The 15,897-nt window shown below is 46.6% G+C and overlaps 1 long non-coding RNA gene across 1 annotated transcript in view; it reads right to left on the bottom strand.

Annotated features, from left to right (window-relative positions):
* Positions 1 to 4,770: 4,770 nt before the first annotated feature.
* Positions 4,771 to 15,897, bottom strand: part of LOC142063178 (uncharacterized) — a 95,989-nt gene continuing 84,862 nt past the window's right edge. The window contains exon 3 of the long non-coding RNA XR_012662668.1: positions 4,771 to 8,308. This is a non-coding gene — a long non-coding RNA (uncharacterized LOC142063178). The remainder of the gene's footprint in view (positions 8,309 to 15,897) is intronic.

A 15,897-nucleotide genomic window follows, 5' to 3' on the forward strand; every position in this document is an offset into this window, starting at 1 on the left:
ATTTGCCCAAAGCTCTGTCTTTGCCATAAAACCCCCTACTAGACAGACCTGTCTGTAACTGCTCTGCCTGGCCAGGCTGTGGTACCAGGCTGAAGCATCCTCCAGAAAGGATGTGCTCCAAGAAGATTTCCTTGTCAACCAGAAATAGACATTTTATATTTATCTCTTGAGAGTTCTACAAAATAGGAAGGTTCAGCGGACAAAGCATCAAACGTAAGACCTGGGGAAGCTGCTCGGCAGGACACAGCTCAGGGCTGAAGCTCACCAAAGGACTTTTACAGTACTGAAGCCAGCCCTATTTTAACAGCAATTTTATCCTCATCTGTTACGAACCTTTGAAAGCCAAACTAGCGCAATAGCCACGCACAAAAAAGGAGCGGGAGAGGAACGACAAGTGGGAGAGGGTAAGAATGAAAAAAGTGCCATTTTTGTTTAATATGTGTTTATGCTCCCTCCAAGCTTTTTCTCAGAGTTACAGCTTTGTTATTACAGACAACGAGAAGCAAAAGAACAGGAGCAGCTCGTGCAAGAGCCGGCAACGCAGCACACAAGCTGCAGCGGGAGAAAGTGAAGCAAGAGATGATAAGGCAAATATGAACAGGCAACGGCTTAAGGAAGCAGCGGAGAAAGGTGCCAATACTCTCACCTCTAACTCCTTGCTTGCTTGCTTTCTCGTATGAACCTCCGCTTACAGGAAAAGGAATGATTTTCACCACAGCAGCAAGAGAGCAGGCCCACAGCCACACTAGTGCTGCGGCACTAAGCACTAAATAGGTGAGACTAGATGGATCAAGTCACTTCAAGAACAAGCATCAGGAAAAGGGAATAACCTGTGCTGAAATCCTGCTTGGGTGATCAGGGGGCTGTAGAGATCCTCCTCTATCAGAGTCAGGCACTGATGAAGCTGTGGAGCGAAGGCATGCAGGTCCACTGAAGAAAGCACCCAGGCGAGGGGGTTTTCCACGGAGACCAGAGCTGAGGGTGGGCTGGAAGCTCTCTGTAGCTTGGGAGTAGCATATTTTGGCCAGGACTAATTGAGATGTGAACAAGTGTAACCTTCCCCTTTCCTGAATCCCAGCTGGCCTGGTCAAACCCACTTTCCCCTCCAAGCTGACCTTCTCAACCTCAGCTGCCCAATTACCAACAACCTCTCCTGCTCTGCAAGGACAGCCCTGCCTGCCTTTTCTTGACCAAGGGAACTCTATAAACCTGTGATTGCTCACAAGGACCTGCCGTGCTTCCCCTGGGGGCTGTCTTCAATGTGAAAAGCCAACGCAGCCCGTCTCCCTTTGAGAGGAAAGCGCAGTGAGAACTTGGCACAAGGCAGTCCCTGCCAGCCCCTCCATCCACAGGCATTTCCCCCAGCTTGCTGCAGGATTTACTCCCTCCACGTGCCACTCGGTGGCCGCTCGCAGGCGGCTGCGTGCTGCCAGGCTCAGCCTGCTCGGGCTTAGTTACATTATGGACTGTCAAAAATGTTAAATGGGAGCACAAAGAAGTCTTGGCAATAAGGGACAACGGCCAGTTTTCCAATGTTTAAACAACCTAAGCATTAAACAGGCCTAAATAACTCCCTCAGGACAACTGTATTTCCAAAATGGTTTTCTAGGGTTGCCACCAAGGTTGCTCAGAGTGTCTGAAGGCTGACAATGGTGCACGTAGGCTTCTCTCTTACTTAACTGTTTTTCTATATAAGCTATTTTTGTCCATCTGTGCGGTACCACTGGGAAACAATTTACCAAGGCCTGTCATCTGTTCGAAGAAAAATACACCTACTAATACAGGAATTGCATGGAGTAGCACAGAATTTGTTTCCTCCTTTCATTCTTTTAGGCAACAATAACACTCTAAGTAGTTCCTAAGATCTTTTGTCAAAGAAATTAATTTTTCTTTCTGTCAACTAACTTTCCCCCATGCCGGCTGAAGATAACAGAGAAAGCAGATTTCTGGTAAACACTGAAGGCAGTACCAGTAATTCCTGTCGCACTTTTTTCAGCTCCCCTCGGTGGTGGAAGGGTCTCTCCATGTGATGACTGCTCGTACAATGATCTGGATGGAGGCAAATCACGGCATTAGCTCCGTCGCTGCTCATAGGTCGGGATTTCCAGCTCGGCTGCCGAGTGAGCTATGAAAGACCACTGCTTAGTGCAGGCTTCGTCTGCTCAAATCCTGCCATGCTCCAGCCATGCCTTCACTAAGCTCTTACCATCCCAAATACTCCTTTAGGCTTTTCTGATGACTCTGCATTTACCTCCCACCACTGCAATGAGCTTTTGCTCTGCTTTCATTTGCCACAGAGGTGTAAAGGTTGGAGAATACCCTTACTCCACATAAATATGCATTTAATGAGACATGGGACAACATTACCTCTGCTTGTAAGTGACCTACACGACCCGGTCTGGGGTGGTACCTCATCCTGGAAATGGCACCGGTGCTACGTGTCACCCACAGCAAATTAAAATGCAACAAGACCTGGGCAAATCTTCTATTTCCTGATGCTATTAGGAAACAGGAATCTCCTTCTACTGAACTCAACCATTTGCAACATGTCCAGACCTCAAGAGCTGTTTTCATTTCGCGACTGAATTTTCAGTTCCAGGGGTTCTTCACTCATTACTCAATGATAATTTGCTATTCCAATTTACAAGCCTGACCGAAATTGCTTTCTTAAAAAAACCCAACAAACCAAAGCAGACATCAGAAACTGCCTCCCCCCCACCAAAACCAAAAGAAAAATCTCAACCTCAGACGAAGATATCCTTGGAAAACAACTACAACTCATGCCAAGCTGAAAAACACATTTGCAAACATTTTCTTCTCATGCAGCCCCAGTCACTGGAAAACAATTTCCTTGATGTGTCTTCTGTTTTCCCTCAGGGGAAAACAGAAATTAGGCTCATATTCAGGGGAAGCAGCACAAGTGTTTATGGAGGAAATGATTTCCAAAGAAAGTCTGGGGTAGCAACATATGCGTATCCTCCAGGGTCTCAAGGACAGCAAATATTTTTCTGGGAAATATGTGTTGAACCCATTTCAGAATAGTAGTGGCAACCACACGTCTGCGTGACCATGGCCCTGTCATCTCCCTGGGTTTACTGCCTGGTGGGTGTTCACCTGCACCAGCAGATATCCGGTCCACACCACTGCTGGTGCCGTGACGGACCGCGCCCAAACAGAAGAGGTATCATCCAAGCCTGTTAGAAGGCCGAGCCGTGGCTGAATATGTACACACGTGTATGCATAAATGAATATTTGACACCCGCGCGGGGGCGGATGGGGGATGCACAGTGCTGGTACCCACTCCTCGCCTGCCCTGCCGGGCCTCAGAGCTCAGGTGCAGCAAGGACTGCTTTCCTTTCGTGCCTGGCTGGCCACGGAGCAACACCCACCAGCAGCAATGACTGGAGATGCTCAGGCTGCCAAAAGTTTTTTAAAAATCAGGCGAAAAAGTGAAATTATTTGCTGTTGCCACTGGATACAACAACAAATAGCTTCAAGTGGGCCAAGCCTATGTAGCAGCCTTGTTATGTCTGACCATACCAAGGTGACGACTAAGAGCAGCAGAGGGCAAAGAGCAGCGTGGGCAGGCTGGGGGGAGCGGAGCGGGGCGGGCAGGTGCCTGGGGGAGCGCGGAATCGGGGTGCATTTCAGACAGACGTGAGAACGGCAGGGTGTTCCTGGGAAGTTTCCAGCATGACTCTAACTACGGATGTCCCTGGACCACTCCTAAACACTGAGCAGTGGTGGGGTGGGACATGAATCATTATGACGATATTTTGTTATTTTGCTAATGAATGTTAACAAAATAACAACAAATTTTTAAGGTGAAGCAAGGGAGTGAGGGGCCTTGTTGCTCCCAGTGACACGGCTCACCCCCATTTTCCCTTTGCTTGGGAGGGCTGGATGCAGAGCAACTCTTGCAGGCATTCGTGTTTCCAAGAGGCACCTCAGTGCTGCTCTCATGCTTTGGTTTGCTGTTAGGAATAATAAAAAACTGTAGGCTGCGTGTAAAATGCATAATAAAAAATGTAGGCTCCAAATTTGACAGCACAATTCCTATCGGAAGACCACAGAAATGAGCTCACTTCCCTTTTGTGGCAAGCTGGGGGATGTGGGTTTCTGCCTTCTCACATGCTTCACATGGTGTATTTGTTCTCAGGTGTGAGGAGCTGGAAGGAAAACAAAAGTTTTGAAAGATTTTTGGTCAGATGATTTATGAAATGCAGGAAATATGAGAAAAGTAAAACTGGGTATCTGTGTCTTGGCCTGAGGTTGAAAAACAGCCTCCCTTACCCATGCCAAGCATACAGGATAGCTTCTTGCTGATGGTTATGGTTTTGTCTATTGCTTTCTTGGAAAAGCTGGTAAAAATTCACCAGACATTCTTCCTGACTGTCCTATGCATCTTGTTCAAGGTAAAAATGTCAAAGCAATTGGGCCTACTTATGAATACAATATTAGACTTTGTGAGTAAGGCTATACGTTTTACATATGCGTTAGGTACAAAGAAACACCCAGAAAGTAAAAAATAGAGGGAGAACACAGGTTATGAATAAAAGATAATTTAGATAAATGGAGGCAAGTAACAAGGGGACACTTAACAAGCAAACATGCCATTTGCAGTAGGAAGAGTTCCTAGACTGTGCATCAAGGAAGGGGAGGAAAGGTCATTAGATGGAGACATTAAAAATTAATCAAGACAAAGTACTGGACCAATAATGGCAGTGAAAGAAAACCTTCTGCATTGATGGGATGTAGTAAGATCTTTTAAATTCAAATAGATTTAATTTCATGATTCAGTAAAGTAACAAATTCTGCCTTGGAAATGGAATAATGCGAGAGGGCAGCATTTAGTGTGGGGACACACGGAGGCACCGTCTTTGCAGGAGGTATCAAAATTGCCACTAGTGCTCCTCCAAGGGCAGAGCAAAAATCACATTTAATTGTTGGCACCAAGAAGAAAACACCGTACGCGTGTAGTTTCACACTGTGAAACTATGAGGACTCACGGCGATGGCGGCAGTCTGGTCCGAGGCAGGGTGACCGGAGGAGTTCAGCAGAAAGCTGGGGTGCCAGAGCTCAGGAAGTCTGTGGGTGCCGTGGAAATTCCCACCACCCTTGTCCTCGGAGATGAGCCGAGCAATGCCAGCACAGGAATGCTGTGACTCAAAGGTAAGCGTTTCCCTAGACCCTTAACTGCAAACAGACTGAACTGACCATGCTAGCTACAGCGGCAACTGCGGCTGCTGTGAGCCACGGACGAGAACGATAGACTGCGTGTAAAACCATGCTATAGACACAAATGAAGAGCCACAAAGGCTTATTCGTTGCACAGCACAGAGAGAATCAAGTGGTCAGCGGCTGAGGAGGGATTTGTGCAGGCAGGGTTGTAGCTCTGCGGGGCTGGAGTCCAAGAGTGGTTACCCTGGGTGGTAGGGAGGTTTCAGGCTTTCCTGCCTTATTCATTTAGAAGAGCTGTCAGCTGAGAACTTGCAAACTCATTCAAGAGCGTCCTGGTTTCAGCTGGGTTACAGTTAATTTTCTTTCTAGGAGCTGGTACAGTGCTGTTTTGGATTTAGTATGAGAATAATGTTGACAACACACTGATGTTTTAGTTGTTGCTAAGTAGTGCTTATACTAGTCAAGGACTTTTCCAGCTTCCCATGCTCTGCCAGGGGCACAAGGAGCCGGGAGGGGAGGGGGCACAGCCAAGAGAGCTGATCCAAACTGGCCACAGGGATATTCCATACCATATAACGTCATGTCCAGTATATTAACTGCGGGGAGTTGGCTGTGGGAAGCAGTGATCATGGCCGGGGACTGGTGGCGCCAGTCAGTGGGTGGTGAGTGGTTGCATCACTTGGGATTTTTTTCCCTGGGTTTTGCTTCTCTCTTTCTCTCATGGTTTTCATTATTACTACTACTACTACTACTACTACTACTACTACTACTATTATTATTATTAAACTGTTCTTATCTCAACCCATGAGTTTTCTTACTTTTGCCCTTCCGGTTCTCTCCCCCAGTCCACTGGGGTGGGGGCAGTGAGCGAGCGCCTGTGTGGGGCTCAGTTGCTGGCTGGGGTTAAACCACAAGAGCCTTTTCTGGCGCCCAGCGTGGGGGACAGGAGATGTTTCCAGCCAGCCGGTGGTTGCTTCCACCATTGTCAGCACATGGCGCTTGCCTTGGCAGGTCTGTGGGAGTGTGATGTAGTCAATCTGCCAGGCCTGCCCGTATTTATATTTCAGCCATCGTCCCCCACACCACAGAGGCTTTACCTGCTTCGCTTGCTTGATTGCAGCATGTTTCACATTCATGGATAACCTGTGCAATAGCGTCCATGGTCAAGTCCAGCCCTTGATCACGAGCCCGCCTGTATGTTGCATCTCTCCCTTGATGGCCTGAGGTGTCATGGGCCCACCGAGCTAGAAATAATTCACCCTTACATTGCCAGTCCAGATCCACCCGAGCCACTTCAATCTTGGCAGCCTGATCCACCTGCTGGTTGTTTTGATGTTCTTCAGCGGCCCGACTCTTGGGGACCTGAGCATCCCCGCGACGTACAAAACACTGGGGGTGCCCACTGTCCTGGGCATTTGCCCATACTACCCCACGTACCCTGCCACTCATAACTATCGAGCCCTGGGGCAGATCTCTGGGTGATATTCTTAAATTGCTTATTAACTGTAGACAAAACCACAGCTATGGGGAATTTCCTTCTCGGCTACTTTTGCCTGGATGAGGGGCATTTCCCAAAGTGCTGTTACCACTATTATTTCCAGAGTGGAAATGTGAGTCAGTGAAGGAAGAAGCCAAAACCAAGTGAGATTTCCATTAACATTTTTGAGCCTAGTTCTTCCCCCCAGTTTTATGAATCACCACCATTTCTTCATGCATTTACCTATAATCTTGATACATTCAATACCTTACACAAAAAGGACTATGCCATCAACCTTTACACTGTTTCCCTGTAAGGAAATCTTTTCTGTCAGCTATGCAAAAGGGTCTGATGAAGTCCTGGAAGCCACTTGCAAGGATGTCTTACCCCTGGACTTAATGTCTACAAGGAATAAACATTACATTAGTAATGCTTTATCCCAGCATTTTCCCTCATTAAAAGTGAATTTCCTTTTCTAGACTGAAAGTAGAGAATAAAGGCAATAAAACAAATGAGCTGGTTATTTTCTTTGCTGATGAGCTGTTTGGAAAGGTGGAAAGTAGAAACTTGTGTTCTGGAGAGAGCTGCAGAATCCGGTCAGGTCACATATCTCCATACCTGCCCCTCCACGCTTTAGCAAGGGGCCAACATAAAACATCCTCTCTGTAATGAACAGCTGGGAAGATTCTTGTCTGTGCACGGCCAGGGGAGATAATTACTGTCGTCTGCCAGCAAAGGCGTGATCACCTTGCCTTGTGCCCTGCCTGAGGATATCGGTCACGTCCGAGAGGCAGCTGTGTTGGACTTGAGGACGCATTGGAAAGTCCATCCCTCCCTTGGAGAGTATGCTTCAAGCAGTTTTCAGCTGCTTGAAGCCCTGAGCCAGCAGGGATAGGGCTGAAAGCCTCCAATTCCTGTTTCTCCAGCGTGCAGGTTCTGCTGTTTTTCCACCAGAAAGGGCACAAAGCAGGTCAGCTCAGCAGCTTTTGGGAAGCCCTCCTGTTGGTTTGCTGCTTGTGAAGGTCTGGCTGTACTGGCTGATGCTTTGGTGCCTGTAGGAGCTGCTACGTGTCACTCCCGTCCTTGAGACTCTTCCCTTTGTCACCCAACCCTTCCTCATATTTGCAAATACCTGCCTGACCTCCTTCCATGAGCAGGTGACCTGCGTAGTGGGTGAGGGAAAGGCTGTGGATGTGTCTGCCTGGACTTTAGCAAAGCCTCTGACACTGTCTCCCACAGCACCCTCCTAGAGAAGCTGACGGCTCATGGCTTGGACGGGTGCTCTTCACTGGGTATAAACCTGGCTGGCTGGCCGAGCCCCGAGAGCTGTGGGGAGCGGAGCTAAATCCAGCGGGCGGCTGGTCACGAGCGGGGCTCCCCAGGGCTCGGTGTTTGGGGCCAGTCTGGTTTAATGTCTCTATCAGTGATGTGGGTGAGAGGATCGAGTGCGCCCTCAGTGAGTTTGCAGACGACACAAAGCTGGGCTGCAGTGTTGATCTGCTGAAATGTGTATTCTCTGAGGACAATAAAGGTGGGAAGTGATATCAAGTCAGATGCCCGAACAGGAGATCCTCCATCCGTTTAATGAGGGGAGAAACAGGAAATCTTGGTTGAAGATCAGGCAGTAATTGTTCTGGTTTCTCAAGCAACCTCAGAGAAAAAAAATAAGGCAAAAAATGAGAAGACCAGCACAGGCTGTACATACCATAGCTGTAAATCAGGATGGCTCAGGGAATCACAGCAGCTGGCACGGCTTTAGAACCAGATAAATGGTTAACCACCAAAGAAAAGGATTAGGACCTGTTTTGCAGGACCAATCTGCAGTGATTTACAAAGAAAACAGCCATCTTACAATTTCCTTGAAATCTTCCCACTTGGTAAAAAAAATACCCAAAATGCAAGACATTCTGACAGTGAAATTTAACCGGATTTCCTCAACAAAGTTCTTCTCGGCCCAGTATAAAGGAAAAGAAACGGGAATAGGATTTTTTGCAGTATCAGCAGGAGAGAAGCTGTAGGAGCGATGGGCTGTTTTCATGGTGCCCCTTGGCAATGTTTTAGGGTGTACAAGAGGTGGAGAGGGGACACCGATGAGCTGGCAAGGGAAAAGTGCTGGAAACCCTCCGGGCTCAAAAGTAAAGGGGAGTACTTTAGACAGAAGAAAATTGAAATTGCCTTAACTATTGCTGAATTCTAATTAAACTCCATTGTATTTCCGTTGCAGAGGAAAAAACCTGAAAAGTCTTCAGCTGTAAAGAGCATTGCTAATCAATGTACGGAGCTGGCCAAAGCCTGCCGACAAAGGTGTAGCACAAAATAAAGAGGTTATGGAAAAATATTGGAAACCATCCCATGCCACTGCAGAAATCAATTGGGGATGCTGTGTTCGTTCTGCTCACGTTATGGGAGATACCAGTGGGTTTGAAGAGGAGCACTGAAAGCCATCAGTCACCAGGAGCGATTACTAATGCTGGTGAAGATTAACGGAGGGGAACTGATTAAATATTCCGCCTCAGCTGCCTTCCCCATGGCCGGTCCTGTCTCTCCACACCGGCTCTGCAGATGCCTGCCCGCCCCATGAGACAAAGTGGGGCACGGCTTGTGTCCAGAGCACCCAACGCACCCCTCCCACCTTCCCTGTGATTTTATTATTGTTTTGACAGAGTCAGTGCCTCGGGGGAAGCACTCTGATGAAATGGGTGGTGCCCTGGAGAAACAGAGGCTTTGCCTTATCTTTTCCGTGGGTTATTATGAAATTTCGAGCTGGTGAGAAAGTGAGTAGCTTGTCTGCAGAGTTAATCCTCTTGCAGCTGCCGGTTCTGTTTTATCATCTGGGCATGCAAGCAAAACAAGCATATATAATAGAAAGAGTAGTTGTAAAAACCTAAACTGCTATGGAGAGCCTGAGGCAAAAGCTTACTCATTCTTATTAAAATCAAATTAAAAAAAAATTATACACATAAATCAAAGCCCAAATTATATTAATCACCAACCAGTCAAATCCCTTTTCTCAGGGACTTTCTCTGGCTCTGGCAGATGTCCTCTCACCAGCACTCCAGTGCAAAGCCAGCACTGCTGTCGCGCTCTGAGAAGGCAGGAGAGCACAGGGCTGCCTTCCCTGCGTGGTCCTCAGGGTGCGGCTGTAACGAGTGTTTTGCAGCACCTGGGTTTTCCGCTGGTTTATCTTTCTACAGCTTTCTGTCACTTAAAGAAGCGGTGAGGGAAATGGCGTGCTGCCAGAAGAGCTGGTGTTGGACTGACAGCAAACCCTGCCTGTTGATCGGAAACCAATGCAGCGTCACTGCCTTGAATTCCCTGCTTTCATCTGCTGACTCTAGGCATGAGATCAGCATCCACGGTAAGGCTGAAGCTGCGGTATGTGTTCATGTGCCTGTGAACGTACTGGTTTGCTATTCTCCACGGTGTCTGTGGGACGCTTCTCCCTGCTCTCCCACTGCACCGATGTAAATAACTAAAGGGTTAAACTTGCAGCTTGAGCCATTATTAGCCTAAAGCCACATCCTGAGAAATACAAACGACTCAACAAGCCAACTTGTGAAAGGAATTCAATGCTCAGGAGCTGAGAAACTTCAGGGACTGATAACAGAAAGAAACATTCTTCCACAAGGAAGATCGAGAGATGCCACAACCATGAAACAATAAAACCAGTGAGAGTCACAGTAACTGGGGTAAAGGTATTTCTGGCGGGTGGAAATCACGACCACCAACTCAACTGAGGGATGAAAGGACTGACCCCTCCCCACTCCGCTTGAGCGCGCGTGGTGAATTAAATCACACTGTAGCTTTAAACTTAGGCAGAGAAGATACAGACCAGTGGAAGAAGAGGATGCTCATTCAGGTCAATGGTTATGTATTAGATAGGTGTGGTGCATTAACTGGCATGGGTTAATGTCAAAAAGGGTTTATAGTAGGTGTGCAGGTTAGGAGGAAAGATTCCCCGTGCACCTGGCGCCAAATAAAGCAATGCCTGCTCTTTAACATGCCCGGCCTTAAGGAGTTTTATTCCTGGTTTTCAGTGACACTGAGACCTTGTGAAGAGAATCCCCTGCCCTGAAACACAGATGAACTTGGCTTAACCATCATCATGCCTGGAGAACAATAGAGGAGGGTTAGTGTGAACAGAACCAGCATCAAACCTGGGTATCCCAGGTAACACCAACACAAACACTCATGGGGGATAGCCCAGTGCAGCTACCCAGAGTGCTGTTTTTCATGCCAGAGGACATCTTTTCTTTGCTCAGAATAATTTCTTTTACTCATGGGTAGTCTGTGTTAGCTCATGCGACACCCAGCCGAGTTCAGGATTATACCCAGTAATCTGCTCCATCTTGAAGTGTGTATTTGAGGATGTGTCTGGGACTCCTCTTCCACACAGGGCATCAATTTTTCCAGACAGCTGAAAGTTAATAGCTACCATGATTCAATTGAGTAATTCTTGTGAAACCAGCTCTAGGGATGTTGCCTAGCAAAACAAATTCTGTCAGCGTAGCTCCGTGCTCTGACGTGGTACTGAATATGCGACGCTATGTATAAAAACCAGGAAGTAATCCAAGGGAAACGGCACATTTTAGCTCTGCTGCAGACCATACACAGAATACAGTGATGCAGAAAACTATTCCTGGTTGCTTTTTCCAGCAAATGTAAGTATTTTTGCTTTTAAACTAAGTAAAAGCTAATACCACTTCATTGCAGTAAGGATATTCAGTGGTAATCTGTGTTTCAAATTTGTTCTCCTCTTCTGTATATCCTTTGACACGAATCCAGGAGGACTTTTGAAAGGAAGTATTTGTGAAGAGTAGGTGATATTTTTATGTACCTCTCGAGTTACAACTGCCTACCGATGATAAATGAGAAGTTATTATTAACTGGAATTTGTAAAGTGTCTCCGGAGAGCAATTTCTGTGGAAATAAAAATAGTACAGTTGAAAATGCAAAGTGTTAGTTCAGGAAACCTTCCATGAGCTTGAACTGAGGTTTCATCTGAATAAGGACTAAACAAAAACTGTCTAAGTGCCACTCTCCACGCGCAGCAATCCTCCTGCGGGTGACCTGTAATAAATACTGCAAGAGGCTGCTTTGAGAACTGTAAATAAATAGACGAATTGCCTCGGGTTGCCTTCTTCGCCCATTCTGGCAGGATAGGAGCAGTTGTTCAGGAAAGAGCCCCCCATTCTTGTTCCCACCCAGCCCCATCCCAGGTGTGATCCCACCTGCCCTGGCTGGGTGGACGGAGGGCAGCTGCTGCCCCTGCCTGCCTGTCCTATGCTGGGGCAGGCAAAGGGAAGGGTCTGCCAATGCGGAGCACTATGCTCCGCTCCTGGAGGTCCTTCATGAGCTGGCAGATTTCTCAGCCGGAAGGAAGCTGCTGGGTTGGCTGTGGAGGAGGATGCTGGCAGCGGGAGCTCAGGAGAGCCGTGCTGGCAGCCACCTTCTCCAAAGGAGCTGCCTGTGGCTTCAGACCTTGCTTTGCGCTCTCTTCATTCATCGGTTCTTTATCCAACGACTCTTTAATCTCACCTATGTAAAGGCTGTGTCTGACTGGTGATGTGCCTCTGGCACTGAGCTTGGCTAGAGCAATGAGGGCCGTACCCTCAAACCCTCCTTGCAGCGTGGGCAGCACAGCCGTGCTGCGGTCCCTGCCTTCCGCATGCAGGAACATCTCCTACTTCTGTTTCATTTACTAGAGCAGATGTATTCAAACAGCACTGGGAGCAAGTATCGGAGGCCGGGATGCCCTTTCCCTAGCAAACATCCGCAACTGTCTGCGTTGTGATCTATGAGCCTTTTCCTGATCCCTGCCCCTTGGCCTAGGGTGTCAGCTGTTTTCCTACACCTTGCCCAGGTTCTGTAGGTGGTATGAAAAGCATCCCTGCCTCAGGACAACCTGTAGCCTGCTGGCTGGGACGCCTGTGAGAGATAAACATCTAAATCCCCTGCGGCGAAGGAGGAAATCAAACCTCGTCCTGCTACATTCTGGATGAGAGTTTTAACCACTAAATCATAGTGTGAAAGGGGTGGAGGGAGGCAGGAAGGAGTCATGACAATGATCCCTTCTCCTGGGGCAGCCGTGGCTTCAAAGGAAGGACACCATTGACACATCTCTAACAGAAACCGGGAAGGCATATTCTACCCAGAAACTCCTGTTCCTTTCCAAGGGACATTGCTGTGTTATGTAAAATGCTGGCAGCATGATGTAAAATGCTGAAGTTTTCAGGAAGGGAAGAGGTGAAAAACACACCGAGCTCCTTAGTGTCTGGACTGGCTGCTTCTGGGCACCTCTTCTGTCTGTACCGGCTGCTCAGCATCCTTTTCTAACACTCGTCATTAGAAGAGCCTATGGGCTCATCGCCAAGTCCTGGGGTGTCGGATAGGACACAGCGCCCAGAAGCTCAGAGTTAAAATGCTCCGTATGGACCAGATAAAGTTCTGCCATAAATCCAGCCATCTGTGTCTTCTTCCTTTTGAATTTCTTAAGTAAAAAAACAAAAAAAAAAGGATGGAGGAAATATATGAACAAGACAGGCTTTCTGGAGAAATCTGGTTTTAGCCACATGGCAAACCTCTGTTTGATTCAGTTTGTTTTTCCAATGAAATCTTATTTCAGCATTATTCAGAGGAGATGTAAAATCCCCAAGTTAATGAATCACACATTTTGCTCACTCATTCAGCTGCTCAGATCAGCTTAGATTTGCTTACTACCCTTCATCTGGGAATCACAGCCTTGAATTTAGCTGAAGTTCTATGGCCAAGTACGTTGATCTTCAGCACACAGCAGCCTGAGCCAGGTTACATGTGCTTTCCAGCATACAACAATTCGCAACAGTAATCATTTGTCGTAAAATGAGGCATATAATTTGTCTCCTCAGAAATATATTTAATAAAAATATACAGAGATATAGGCTGCAATAATAATAATAATAGTAATAATAAAAAAGATAGAACATTCTATCTCTATACAAAAAGGATGTGGTCAGGCTGGAAGGGGTCCAGAGAAGGGCCACCAAGATGATCAGAGGACTGGGAAGCTGCCATACGAGGACAGGCTGGGAGGGCTGGGTTTGTTCAGCCTCGAGAAAAGGAGGCTCAGGGGGGATCTCATCACCGTGTACCAGTGCTTAAGGGGCAGCTACAAAGAAGATGGAGACTCCCTTTTTACACGGAGTCCCATGGAGAGGACAAGGGGGATGGACACAAGTTGCTCTTGGGGAGATCCCGGTTGGACACAAGAGGGAAGTGTTTCACAGTGAGGACAGTCACCACTGGAATAATCTCCCCAGGGAAGGGGTTGACTCGGCCACGTTGGACACCTTTAAGAGCCGTCTGGACAGGGTGCTGGGCCATCTTGTCTAGGCTGGGCTCTTCCTAGAAAGTTTGGATGAGATGATCCCTGACGTCCCTTCCAACCTCAGATTCTGTGATTCTGTGATTCTTAATGTACCTCCACAGAAGGAGTAGCTTGCTTGAATAACCAGGTAAAACAGTGTTCAGCTGTACATACATACATCTTGGTCCTCCTCCACTTCTAGCTAATCAGTGGTATGAGCTTTCACACTGTGGATTCAGATAGTTTTGTTCCAATAGATCTTAATTTCATTGCCACTTTGTTTCAAAACAAAAGGTCAAACCAATGCTCAGACATCAATGCTCAGAGATTAACCCCCCTCGTCACCACCTCCTGCATCCTCAGCAGTGAAGCAAAGCCACTTCTTGGTAGGTTAGTGCACACTAAAGGGGCTGCATCAGGACTAGTGGCAAAGCCCCTTGACTTAATGGAAAGAGCACAGGCCACTGATTTCAGAAAGATTTTGTCAAAACAGAAAATGCAGAATCATTTTTCTAGTTAATCACTGTGGAAAACTAGGGTAAGAAGCACTGTATCAGAGTTTAGCTGAAGTACTGGACTTAGTTTTTCCTACCCCTTCCATAAAGGATTCCACTAACAAGTTGGCTCAGATACCAAAAACAAAGAGAAAAGGTGCATGTGAATCTTGGATGAGTCAACCTGGTACAAACCGAGTCTCAACAAGCAACGGGAATCCCACTCTTAAAAAAGCTGGCTTGGTACCTTTCATAGGAATCACTCAGAATATAATTTTCCCATCATCTCATCAAAACAAAAAGCAGGTCAGGACTAAAGCACCCACCCAGACCTGTTGAGTAACTGTACTGGAAAAACTTTGAAGTACAAGCTCCAAGGTGTTCCCATCAGGAATATGGAGAATTTACCTAAGGTGATAGGTGCTCAAATGTGAAAGAAATGGCTTTGTTATATTTAGGCAAATCTCTGATCCAATACTGATCCAGTATTCAAAGTAAAGGGAAATAACTGCCAAAGTTTTAGTAAGAGTAGAGTCTAGACAAAGATGCGATTGGAAGCATTCCAGCAAACAGCTTAGGCACAACTAGATGATGAACTTGAGATGCAACAGAAATGGTTTTGTAGATGGCTCACACAAAATTGTGAGTACAACTACAACAATGATATTATTTTAATGATTGGGGTTAGTCCTTTCTGAGCAAAGAGTATATTGCTGTGTCCCAGGATGTCTGCAGAATCAAGGTCATGAACTAACGTTCTGGTGTGACACAAGCCATAACCTAAATATTATCTGAGTAGATCATTCTTGACAAAATAGGCACTATTTCTTTTGTAGGTAGGGGTTATTAGAATTTGGTAGTCTAATTGTTTTTCACAGACATGTAGGAAATAGGCACGTGATGTCCATCAACCTACAAGATGATATCCATTCCTGCCTGTACTCTTAACAGACACTGTGCTCCTGAAGACTTCCAGTAATGGGGAGCCTGTGATTTCCCAAAGCAAACTATTCCAGTGCTTGATCATCCTTCCTATTAAAAGCTTTCCTTACTTGTGATCTAAATTGCTCTGATATACATGAAACCAATCAGGATCTTGTTGTCTTCTAATATTGGCATCAACTGTTGGTTGGTAATGCAGGCTTTGCAGGGAGCAGACTCATTCCTCGGTCTTCCTCTGTCTGACTGGATTTATGGCATGTTTCCTCCTTAGCCGTACATCACTTCTTCACTGCTCTTCACCTTGTGTCTTGGTCTTTCCAATATCATTCTTATATGTTTATGCTATTCTTTTATACTAATCTTCATCATATAATCCTTACTCAATTTTTTGTTGTCTTTCTTGCTTTTGAGATCATAGACAACTAATGATTTAACCAAATTAGCCTTTTACTGATCTC

Source organism: Phalacrocorax aristotelis, chromosome 11 (assembly GCF_949628215.1).
Source record: "Phalacrocorax aristotelis chromosome 11, bGulAri2.1, whole genome shotgun sequence".
NCBI lineage: Eukaryota > Metazoa > Chordata > Aves > Suliformes > Phalacrocoracidae > Phalacrocorax > Phalacrocorax aristotelis.